This window comes from Zonotrichia albicollis, chromosome 3, assembly GCF_047830755.1.
Source record: "Zonotrichia albicollis isolate bZonAlb1 chromosome 3, bZonAlb1.hap1, whole genome shotgun sequence".
Taxonomy (NCBI): domain Eukaryota; kingdom Metazoa; phylum Chordata; class Aves; order Passeriformes; family Passerellidae; genus Zonotrichia; species Zonotrichia albicollis.
In genome coordinates this window covers 59,843,613-59,854,771 of record NC_133821.1, presented here as the reverse complement: position 1 = coordinate 59,854,771, position 11,159 = coordinate 59,843,613, and positions in this window count along the sequence as shown.

Sequence of the window (11,159 nt, the reverse complement as noted above, 5' to 3'; positions counted from 1 at the left end):
GCTGTATGTGAAATAAACCACATTTATTCCTAAGGTTGTGGGTAGTGCAATTTGTTTGCTGTCACTTTCTACAAAATGTGAATTATTTAAGCACTTTCTAATTTCAAATTTGAACTATCCCAGTCGCTTTTCCCTGATGGGTATTAATGTCTGGAAATTCTTTCAACATGGAGATTCAGAGCGGGAAAACAAATTTCAAGTGTTTCCGAAATGCATTTGCAAGTAGGTTTACTAATGCGCGAGCGTTCATATTTAGCAGTGTGTAAAAATAAACAGCTGAAATCTGCCCACAAAGCCACACATGCAATTTGCACTGCACGGCTTTGACAGCAGGATGTTTCCAAACAACAGAGACCTCAAAAGAAGTTTTTTGCAGCTCTTGAATGTATTTTCAACCTAGCCCATTAAAAGGTCTGATACTTACTTTCGTTTATGGTTATACCTTTTCAAGAAATGCCTCTCCTCTTTAACAAGGTGTTTTGTCATTAAAAAAAAAAGGCTATTAAGTAGCCTAGAGACTTGAAGTAGCATAGTAATACCTTTTTTAAAGCTTTTTGAGTTGATATTTTAAAACATCTGGAACATTGATTATAAAAGAAGCTGCCTGATAAGCTAATGAATTTTGGGATTTTCTGTTGTTTCATCCTGCTCTGTCTTTAGCATAAGAAGGGTTTTTTGGTAGGAAAATCTGCCCTGTGGGGTCCGATGTTTCAATGTCAGCATAATTGCCCACCTACCTAGTTACAACCATTAAAGCTGCAGTGGGTGGTTGCTCCAGTTGTTTTGTGGGAATTCTTGGTCCTCTGGCTCAGGTTCTGGGATATAAATACCTTCATAATCACAGAATGGTTGGGGTTGGAAGGGTCCTCTGGAGGCCATCTGGTCCAGCCCCCTGCAACAGGAGATTCACACAGAGTAGGTTACACTGGATTGCATCCAAGCAGGTTTTGAGTATTTCCAGAGAAGGAGATTCCACAACCTAAAAAAGTCAATGAAATTTTAATCCTGCCAAATTGGACTGCCTTGGTTGATTGTAGACCCAGGAGGAAGAGTGTGATACTAAGCATCACAGTGGTGGTCTTCTAAACAAATGGAACTCAAAATGATCCAGTGCCATACACGTGTGCAGGATACGATTTTCTGGGATATGATACTGCCTCTTCAAGTCAGGGATTGCTTTCATGGGGAAGAGCTGTTTTCAGCCTGGGAGTTCACAGGGGCTTCATCCTGTAGGATCCATCCTCTGTGAGAGGATGAATCAGACTACAGTCTAAAGTTGTCCGTGATATGGAGTTGCATCTTCCATTATGGATGACAGCTAGGCTAGACAGGACTTTAGGACTGAATTGTTCCTAAAGTTGTCTGAGTACAGCATAGGCATAGGTAACCTGATGGAGCTGTGTCTGATTTGGAGTAGTGGAAAGAGGGAAAGAGGGCCTCTGAGACCACATTTGAGAGGAGCTGTGTGAGTGGCTGAGTTTTACACAGCAGCATCAGGAGACCTCTCTGAGCTCATGGCAGGTTTGACTTGGAAGCTGCAGTGCTCAGGAGGATCATTGCATCTCCTGAACTTAATGGCCCAAAATCGGGTTTTAGCAGAACTAGAGTGCCCCATTAAACAAATAAAAACCAGTGACATAACGCCTTCACTGGATGTAATTCTCTTTGGCGCTGGTAAGTTCTTTGTATAGCTACACTTCAGCAATTTTTATCTGTTAGTATTTTTATTTTTTCCATATGTTTGGGAATGTTCTTTCTAGCCAACCTTGCCACACTGTGTGACCTCTAGTTTTAGTAATTCCAAGCTACATCATTTGTTTTAGAAGTAAAAGCAAAAAGCTAGCTGACAGTATCATGGGTGATTAATACAGAAGACTGAGAAAGATTCAATCACCCACTAGTGCTTTTCATTTCTTTTCATTTTTCCCTTACAAAACTGAACTGGTGATGTGACAAATGTCACTTCAGTGTTTTATCTCAGGGGAAGAGGAGCTGAAGGTCAAGTCATGGAACCACTGAAGTGTTTGAACTTGTCATGCAGGGCTACAAGGGGAAGCAAGGGTGAAAATATCATATACATTCTACTGCCTGCTGCACAACACCAAGGCTTATTTCTGGCTTTGGCAGTATCGTGATAGGTGAGAAGAAGAGTCAGGACTAACAGGAGTGCACTTAGAGCTCTTTCATCACCCAGTAAACTTTAACCCATTTGTGCCTCAAAATGTCTGGCTTTAGTTTTCACCACAGCTTACGTTCAGAGAGGCAGGGTAGCTCCTGGCCCTTCGGACTGATCAGGAAGCAGTGTGTTTATCAGCCATAGAGGAACATCTGCTTGGGCTGTCCACACATGTGCTAATCCAAAAGAGTACAGTGGCAAGGAAAGCAAGCCACATCATGGTGTGTGCATGAAGATATTTCAGTTTTTTTGGGTTACAGAAGACTTCAGTTTTAATCTCAAGACAGTGATAAAAATTCAACTTCAAACCAGTGTCACAGTTTTTACTTCAAAAGCATGATGATGATGATTTTCAGTAGGCTACATAGAACTTTCTTGTTTCTAGTGAACCACTTAGTTGGAGTTGCTTCCCTGTTGGCTGTTAGCTGCTGCTTAATAGGGCCATAAGAGACTGTGTGAGTGGGAAATGAAATTGATTTATTATTCCTGGTCATTCTGCCATAACTAGTACAATTCTGATAAAAAAATGGCAAATTATAAGACGTGTGTATGCTTCTCTAAAATGAAAAGTCAATTAATGCACAGAACTGCTTGCTGAGCAGCAAAAGCTGAACAAGAAGAGGAAGGAGCAGCTCCACCAGCTCTATGAGGCCGTGTATAGGAGCTATCTCCTTCCAAGAGAGGGCTCTGACACCTATATATACAAACCAATATATCATGTATTCCGGAGGCACAGGACAGCTTGTCCTGCAGCCAAAGCAGAACTATCTGCTACTTAGAGGACTTGTTGTGGAACGCTGACTTTTTTTGCAGACACTCATTTGAAGTCGTTTGAGGTCAGCAGTGGCCTGAACCTGCCCACAAAGACATGGAGCTACAGATGGCCCAGGGCTGCTTGCACAAGTGTGGCTGTACTGACCTCATTTTCCAGCACTGTAAATCAATGCCCTTCTTGCAATAGCTGTGGGGGTTTTTGGCAGAAGTATTGTTCACAAAGACGTACTAACAGTCTCTGAGAATTAATTCCTAATCAAATATGATTTTAGTCATACAAGGGATACACCCAGCAACAAGAACAATGAAAGTAAATCAGTGGGGTTTTATTGACTCTCCCAATTGTACTTATGGTTCAGAGCTGTTATCAGCAATGCTGTTCACATCCAAACTGGGGAAGTTTATTTGTTCATATTAGTGTGAATTACTAGGATGGTAAAGGACATGCTGGAACATATGTTAGGATTTGAGCTCAGGTTGAAAGATATTTTTTTACTTAGTGAGCTTGAAAGATTTCTGTTTCTTTGTCCCTAGTATTTGCCCATTTGACAAAATGAAATACCAATATTTGCTTATATTTCTGTCTATAATATATAGACTAGTATATATTCACATGGAATACCTTTAAACATTATATTTCTCTATTATACATAATCATAGGTAATTTCTATATATTATATAAAATAAATTATTTTCTTGCAAATAAGAAATTCTTTTCCTACTCTTACATGGAACAAAATTCCATGTATGCCAGAAAGTCTAAGTTTTAGTGACCAGATGCAAACCACTGTGGCTGTTTCAAGTAGCTAATACACTGTTTACCTCTTCATGACAAAACTGACAGATGTACCACAAGGAGATAAATCAGAGGCATTTTTGGCATGACAATAAAAGACAGAGGGCTGTCAATGTGTCCTGGTTTAGGACAAATTAGGGGAAATCTCCAAGAGGGAGCCCCCCAGAACAAAACAAACCTCCAACCACCCCTCCCCCAACACCGGGTTCGGGAAGGAATTTCTCGGAGGAGCAAAGTGGAAAACAAAACCTATTTATTTACAAGTAACAAAAGAACACTCCCCAACACAAGAAAAGAAAAGGGACCAGACTGTGTTGTGGAGGGCGCCGAATCTTCTCTAGCAGGCTTCGGGTGTCCTGGAGCTCGCAGGTCCGCAGAATCCGGAGCCGGTCCAGTATCTTGGGGGAGGGTAAGAAAGAGAGAGAGAGAACAAAAGAAAAAGGAAAAAAAAACAGCGCAAAAGCAAAAAGCAAGCAAGCAAGCAAGCAAGCAAGCAGCTAGCCAAAAGCCAAGCAGCAAAAGCCAAAAGCCAAAAGTGCCTGGTCACACCCCCCCCCCCCCCCCCCCTCCTCTCTTCCCCATCCCGCCACAGCCAGACTGCCGGGGGGGGGGGGTGGGGGAAAAGGCACAGCTGCCAGACATAACACACGATATTGGGATAAAGGCTGTCACCCCACGACACTCCACCCCTTATCCCATATCGTGAACATACAATAAAAAACATTCATTTCACTTACTCACACCTTTTGACACTTACGCATTCCTCTCATCTTACTTGCTCAAACCTTTGACACTTACAGTTTCCTTCTGTCTCACATTCAACAAACAATGACATTCATATATGAGTCTCATCCCACAATCAGGTCTCCCTGAGGTACACACCGTGTTGTTCCATCTTTCTGCATTATCCACCATGTATTACCTGGTCCTTGAGCAAAGACAATCCCACGGATGGGTTTGTCTGTACTCGAGGCAGGGTTGATCCATACTGTCTTTCCCAACAAACCTCTGACATGGGCCACTGGGGCTTTATCCCCATCTACTATATTAAGGAGCTCAGACTGAGCAGGACCCGCTCGGTTGGTGGAACCTCGAGTGTTAACTAACCAGGTAGCCTTTGCCAAATGCTGCTCCCAGTTTTTTAAAGACCCCCCTCCCAATGCCTTTAAGGTGGTTTTCAACAATCCATTGTACCTTTCCACCTTCCCTGCAGCTGGTGCATGATAGGGGATATGGTATACCCACTCGATGCCATGTTCCCTAGCCCAAGTATTAATAAGATTGTTTTTAAAATGAGTTCCATTATCCGACTCAATTCTTTCGGGAGTACCGTGCCTCCAAAGGACCTGCTTCTCAAGGCCCAAGATAGTGTTACGGGCTGTAGCATGGGACACAGGGTAGGTTTCCAACCATCCTGTGGTGGCTTCTACCATGGTTAGTACATAGCGCTTGCCCTGGCGTGTCTGGGGCAGTGTGATGTAATCAATCTGCCAGGCCTCCCCGTATTTGTACTTAGACCACCGCCCCCCATACCAGAGGGGCTTCAGTCGCTTGGCCTGCTTAATGGCAGCGCACGTCTCACAGTCACGAATAACCTGAGAGATACTGTCCATGGTTAGATCCACCCCTCGGTCTCGTGCCCACTTATAGGTGGCATCTCTACCCTGGTGGCCTGAGGCATCATGGGCCCATCGTGCTAAGAATAACTCTCCCTTATGCTCCCAGTCGAGATCTATCTTCAACTCCCCTATCTTTGCAGCCTGATGTACTTGCTGGTTGTTTTGCTGCTCTTCATTAGCTCTACTTCTGGGGACATGGGCATCTACATGGCGAACCTTCACAGGTAATTTCTCTAACCGAGTAGCGATATCTTTCCACTCTTCCGCAGCCCAAATTGGTTTTCCTCTGCGCTGCCAGTTGGCCTCTTTCCATCTCTTCAGCCATCCCCATAGAGCGTTGGCTGCCATCCAAGAATCGGTATACAAATAGAGCCTTGGCCACCTCTCTCTCTCTGCAATACCTAGGGCCAGTTGAATAGCTTTGATTTCAGCAAATTGACTGGATTCACCCTCTCCTTCAGTAGCCTCTGCAACCCGTCGAGTGGGACTCCATACAGCTGCTTTCCACCTCCGTTTCATCCCTATGACACGACAAGAACCATCAGTGAATAGGGCGTAACGTGTTTCTTCTACTGGCAACTGATTGTATGGCGGAGCTTCCTCAACCCGGGTCACTGGCTCTTGCTCCTCATCTGCGACACTAAAGCTTTCACCTTCGGGCCAATTTGTAATTATTTCTAGAATCCCAGGGCGATTTAACTTCCCAATCCGAGCGCGCTGCGTAATGAGGGCAATCCACTTACTCCAAGTAGCACTGGTGGCATGGTGGGTAGAGGGAACCTTTCCTCTGAACATCCATCCCAGCACCGGTAGTCGGGGTGCCAGAAGGAGTTGTGCCTCTGTACCAATCACCTCTGAGGCGGCTTGGACTCCTTCATAGGCGGCCAAGATTTCCTTTTCTGTTGGAGTATAGTTATCTTCAGACCCCCTGTAGCTCCGACTCCAAAATCCCAATGGTCGGCCTCGGGTCTCGCCAGGTAGCTTTTGCCAAAGGCTCCAGGACAGACCATGGCTCCCGGCTGCAGAGTAGAGCACATTCTTCACATCTGGTCCTGTCCTGACTGGACCAAGGGCTACAGCATGAGCGATCTCCTGCTTGATCTGGACAAAAGCTTGCTGCTGCTCAGGGCCCCAATGGAAGTCGTTCTTCTTGCGGGTAACCAGATAAAGGGGTCTCACAATCTGACTATACTCAGGGATGTGCATCCTCCAGAAACCTATAGCACCTAAGAAAGCCTGTGTCTCCTTCTTATCAGTTGGTGGGGACATGGCAGTGATTTTGTTAATAACATCCGCAGGAATCTGACGCCGTCCATCTTGCCACTTCACCCCCAAGAACTGAATTTCTCGGGCAGGTCCCTTGACTTTGCTCTTCTTAATGGCAAATCCGGCGTCCAGGAGAATATGAATTATCTTCTCTCCTTTCTCAAACACTTCTATTGCCGTGTTCCCCCAAACAATGATATCGTCAATATATTGTAAATGTTCTGGAGCCTCACCCTCTTCTAGTGCAGCCTGGATCAGTCCATGACAGATGGTAGGACTGTGTTTCCACCCCTGGGGCAATCGGTTCCAGGTGTACTGCACTCCCCTCCATGTAAAAGCAAACTGAGGCCTGCATTCTACTGCCAGAGGGATGGAGAAAAACGCGTTAGCTATATCAATGGTCGCGTACCACTTTGCTGCCTTGGACTCCAGCTCGTACTGCAGTTCCAGTATGTCCGGTACAGCTGCACTCAGTGGTGGAGTCACTTCATTCAAGGCACGATAGTCCACAGTCAATCTCCACTCTCCGTCAGATTTTCGCACGGGCCAGATAGGGCTGTTAAAGGGTGAGTGGGTTTTACTGACCACCCCTTGGCTCTCCAGCTCTCGAATCATCTTGTGGATGGGGATCACAGCATCTCGATTCGTCCGGTACTGCCTGCGGTGCACTGTTGAGGTGGCAACTGGCACTCGCTGCTCCTCTACCTTCAAGAGTCCTACTGCATATGGGTCCTCTGATAGTCCAGGCAAGGTATTCAATTGTTTAATACCCTCTATCTCAACTGCGGCTATTCCAAAAGCCCACCTGAATCCCTTAGGATCTTTGTAATAGCCATTCCGGAGAAAGTCTATGCCCAAAATACACGGAGCCTCTGGACCAGTCACAATTGGATGTTCCTGCCACTCCTTCCCAGTCAAGCTCACCTCAGCTTCCAACAACGTCAACTGTTGTGATCCCCCCGTCACTCCAGCAATGGAAACAGGTTCTGTCCCCACGTGTTCCGATGGCATTAAAGTACATTGTGATCCAGTGTCAACCAATGCTTCATAGTCTTGTGGCTCTGATGTGCCAGGCCATCTGATCCACACCTTCCAAAAAACCCGGTTCTCCCGTGCCTCTTCCTGGCTGGAGGCAGGGCCCCTCTAAGCCAGATTGTCCTTCTTTCCTTGGGCATATGCCTTGGAAGTTCCTTCAAGGGGATCGGACATGTCATCGTCATCGTCATACTTAACATCTCGGCTACGAGCGACCGGAGCTGCTATCTTTTTGGTTATACTTTCTCTTCTCTTCAAATCACGCACCCGTTGTGCCAAAGCAGCGGTGGGTTTTCCATCCCATCTTCTCATGTCTTCTCCAGACTCACGCAGGAAAAACCATAACTCAGCCCGTGGGATGTACCTTCTCTCCCCATCAAAGGAGCGCCGGCGTTGGACACCAGGGCTTCTAATTTGTACGGCTGAGATTTCAATAAGGTCCTCCTTAATCTCTTCCCGGAGTTTCTTATGATTCTCCTCTATTTTGTCTTCTAGTTTCTGCAGTCGGGTTTCCACTGCTGCAATTCTGGCATGAGTTGGGCCATGCACAGCATCTGCGTACGCTCGAAGCTTCTTTGCCATATCGAGCACAGTCTCATATGTATCATCTCGCTTCATTATTGCTAGGGCGGAAGCGTATTCAGGTGGCCCAAGTCGCACAAGTTTCCTCCACATTATCGGAGTGCATGGTACCAGGTCCGGATTCCTAGTTGTTGTGTCATCTGAGAAAACGAGCTCTGCGACCGCCATCTCTCTCAGGCGTTGGATCCCCTGTTCTATGGTCTTCCACCGTGTCTGCTGCATATAGAGATCATCAGTACACAGGTACCGTTCTGCTACGCTTCTTAGGACCCGTTCCCAGAGGCTGTGAGGGTTAGCCCCCCTCATCACACCTTGATCGATGGCAGGATCATGTGACAGGGATCCCAAATGCCTCACTTCAGTACCATCCAAAATCGTAACCTCCCCTGCAGCATCCCAAAGGCGGACTAACCAACTAATAATAGATTCGTCAGGTTGTCGGCTGTAATCCTTTCTTAGGCCTCTGAGGTCCTTCAGAGAAAAGGAGTCAATATTGGCTCCAGATTCTGTGCCCCTTGATGTGGCCTCTGATTTTGGTGAGGGTCCTTCTTCTGCATCATCGTCATCATCCTCCACCTTCCGATCGGTCTTGTCTTTACACTTTCCACCTCTTGTATTAGCTGCAACAGCCATGGTTTGGGGCCTATTGTCTGATTCAGCTGCTAGCCTGGAGCCTGGGATGTTAGCTGCAGCCTGGGTCACTGGGATAGTAACCAACTTATCTCCCTGTTCCCTTTCTGCTATCTGCTGCTCCACAGTATCTAGCAGAGTACGGTAAACAAACGCCAAGGCCCAGCTCACTACAGTAATCCTTTCTTCCTTAGTATTACCATGGCACTTCTCCCTCAAATACTTTGCCACCTCGACTGGATTCTGAATTTGATCAGATGGAAAGTCCCAGTCTATAGGATCAGAAAATTCCTTTAAAGTGTGGCCCATATCTTCCCATTTCCCACTCCAGTCAAGATTTTTCCTGCTTTGTTTTACTCCTGAATCAGGAGTCTCTCTAACCCCTCTAGAAATCTCAGCTTTCATTTTATATACACTCCAGACAGTATAGACAAGGCTTAATAAATTAAATGCCAGAAAGATGGTTTCTTTCAAACTCAGGGGAAAGTCAGTATTTTCTAATAGAGATGTCAACAATTTGTAGGAGAAGAAGGAAGACAAAGGCTGGAAAGCCCCTTCCTCTTCTTCTCCCCAAACAAACTGAGTACACAGCCATGACAACAATCCATACATTCCTGAAATAAAGTCCAGCACTGTTATCCGACACATCATCACACATAAGGCCAGCACAATGATTATTCTGGTTAGTGCCCCCCGCTTACAAAAGCTACTTATTAGGGACAACATCAGAGCTATTTTGGGGTAAGGAAATAACCCTAGGGACCACAAAGGTATTAAAACTTCAAAAGCCCCTAGGGACCAGAAAAACCGGCAAGCTTCCACTCCAAATGACATTATGAATCACCAATATGCCCACAAAACAACCAAAACCAAAATATTGTTATAGGTTTTTTTTCCACTGTTTTTGGCCTCCGGCTTCCCGGCCAACGCACCAAAAAAATTTATTGTCCTGGTTTAGGACAAATTAGGGGAAATCTCCAAGAGGGAGCCCCCCAGAACAAAACAAACCTCCAACCACCCCTCCCCCAACACCGGGTTCGGGAAGGAATTTCTCGGAGGAGCAAAGTGGAAAACAAAACCTATTTATTTACAAGTAACAAAAGAACACTCCCCAACACAAGAAAAGAAAAGGGACCAGACTGTGTTGTGGAGGGCGCCGAATCTTCTCTAGCAGGCTTCGGGTGTCCTGGAGCTCGCAGGTCCGCAGAATCCGGAGCCGGTCCAGTATCTTGGGGGAGGGTAAGAAAGAGAGAGAGAGAACAAAAGAAAAAGGAAAAAAAAACAGCGCAAAAGCAAAAAGCAAGCAAGCAAGCAAGCAAGCAAGCAGCTAGCCAAAAGCCAAGCAGCAAAAGCCAAAAGCCAAAAGTGCCTGGTCACACCCCCCCCCCCCCCCCCCCTCCTCTCTTCCCCATCCCGCCACAGCCAGACTGCCGGGGGGGGGGGGTGGGGGAAAAGGCACAGCTGCCAGACATAACACACGATATTGGGATAAAGGCTGTCACCCCACGACACAATGTCATCCTAAAAGGAAGAATTCTAGTAGAATTTAACGAAGAGAGCAATATTGCAATGAATTCTCATATTTGAAAGTATATGAGCAAAATGATGCACAGTAGCAGTTAATTTTTATGTTATTTGTACAATTTGCCTTTTACAGTAATGTCCTCGATTCCTTTTTTTTTTTTCTAAGCAGGCTGATTCAGCTGAGACTCTCTGCACAGAGAAGATAGGTTATTCCTTCATATTAATTGCCTGCGCCTGCAATGACAGGTTAAATCTGGCATCCTGCACACTCCCTTTTTCCAAGGACAAAGCCTTCCCTCTCCCTGGGCCCTATATATAGAGATCAAGTTCTAGGGAATGATGCTGGGGAACTCCAGTGAGCAATGCTAGTGAATCTCTCAGCATCGTGGTTGGAATGGCAAAGGGAATTCCCCAAGTGCTCAGTCATCTGGGGAAAGATCTTGATATGCATGTCATTGTCTTGATTCAGTTCTGCAAAAATAGTGAATTTCAAAAACAAGACTGCAAATTAAGGAAGAACTTTCACCATCCATAATAAAACAGATCAGGATTCAGAAATTCTACCCCTTTCACACCCTTGCAACATACCCAGAACTGAACATCCAGGTCAGCTGCACAGACGAAAATAAAAACTTGCTTCACTGATTGGGCTCTCAGCCCATAACTGCCTCCCATCACAGCTGTGCATAGAAGTTACTGGGGCTGTGGCTATCTCTCCTGCTTCATAAACACACGTGCTGGAGGCTTGCAATGTCCC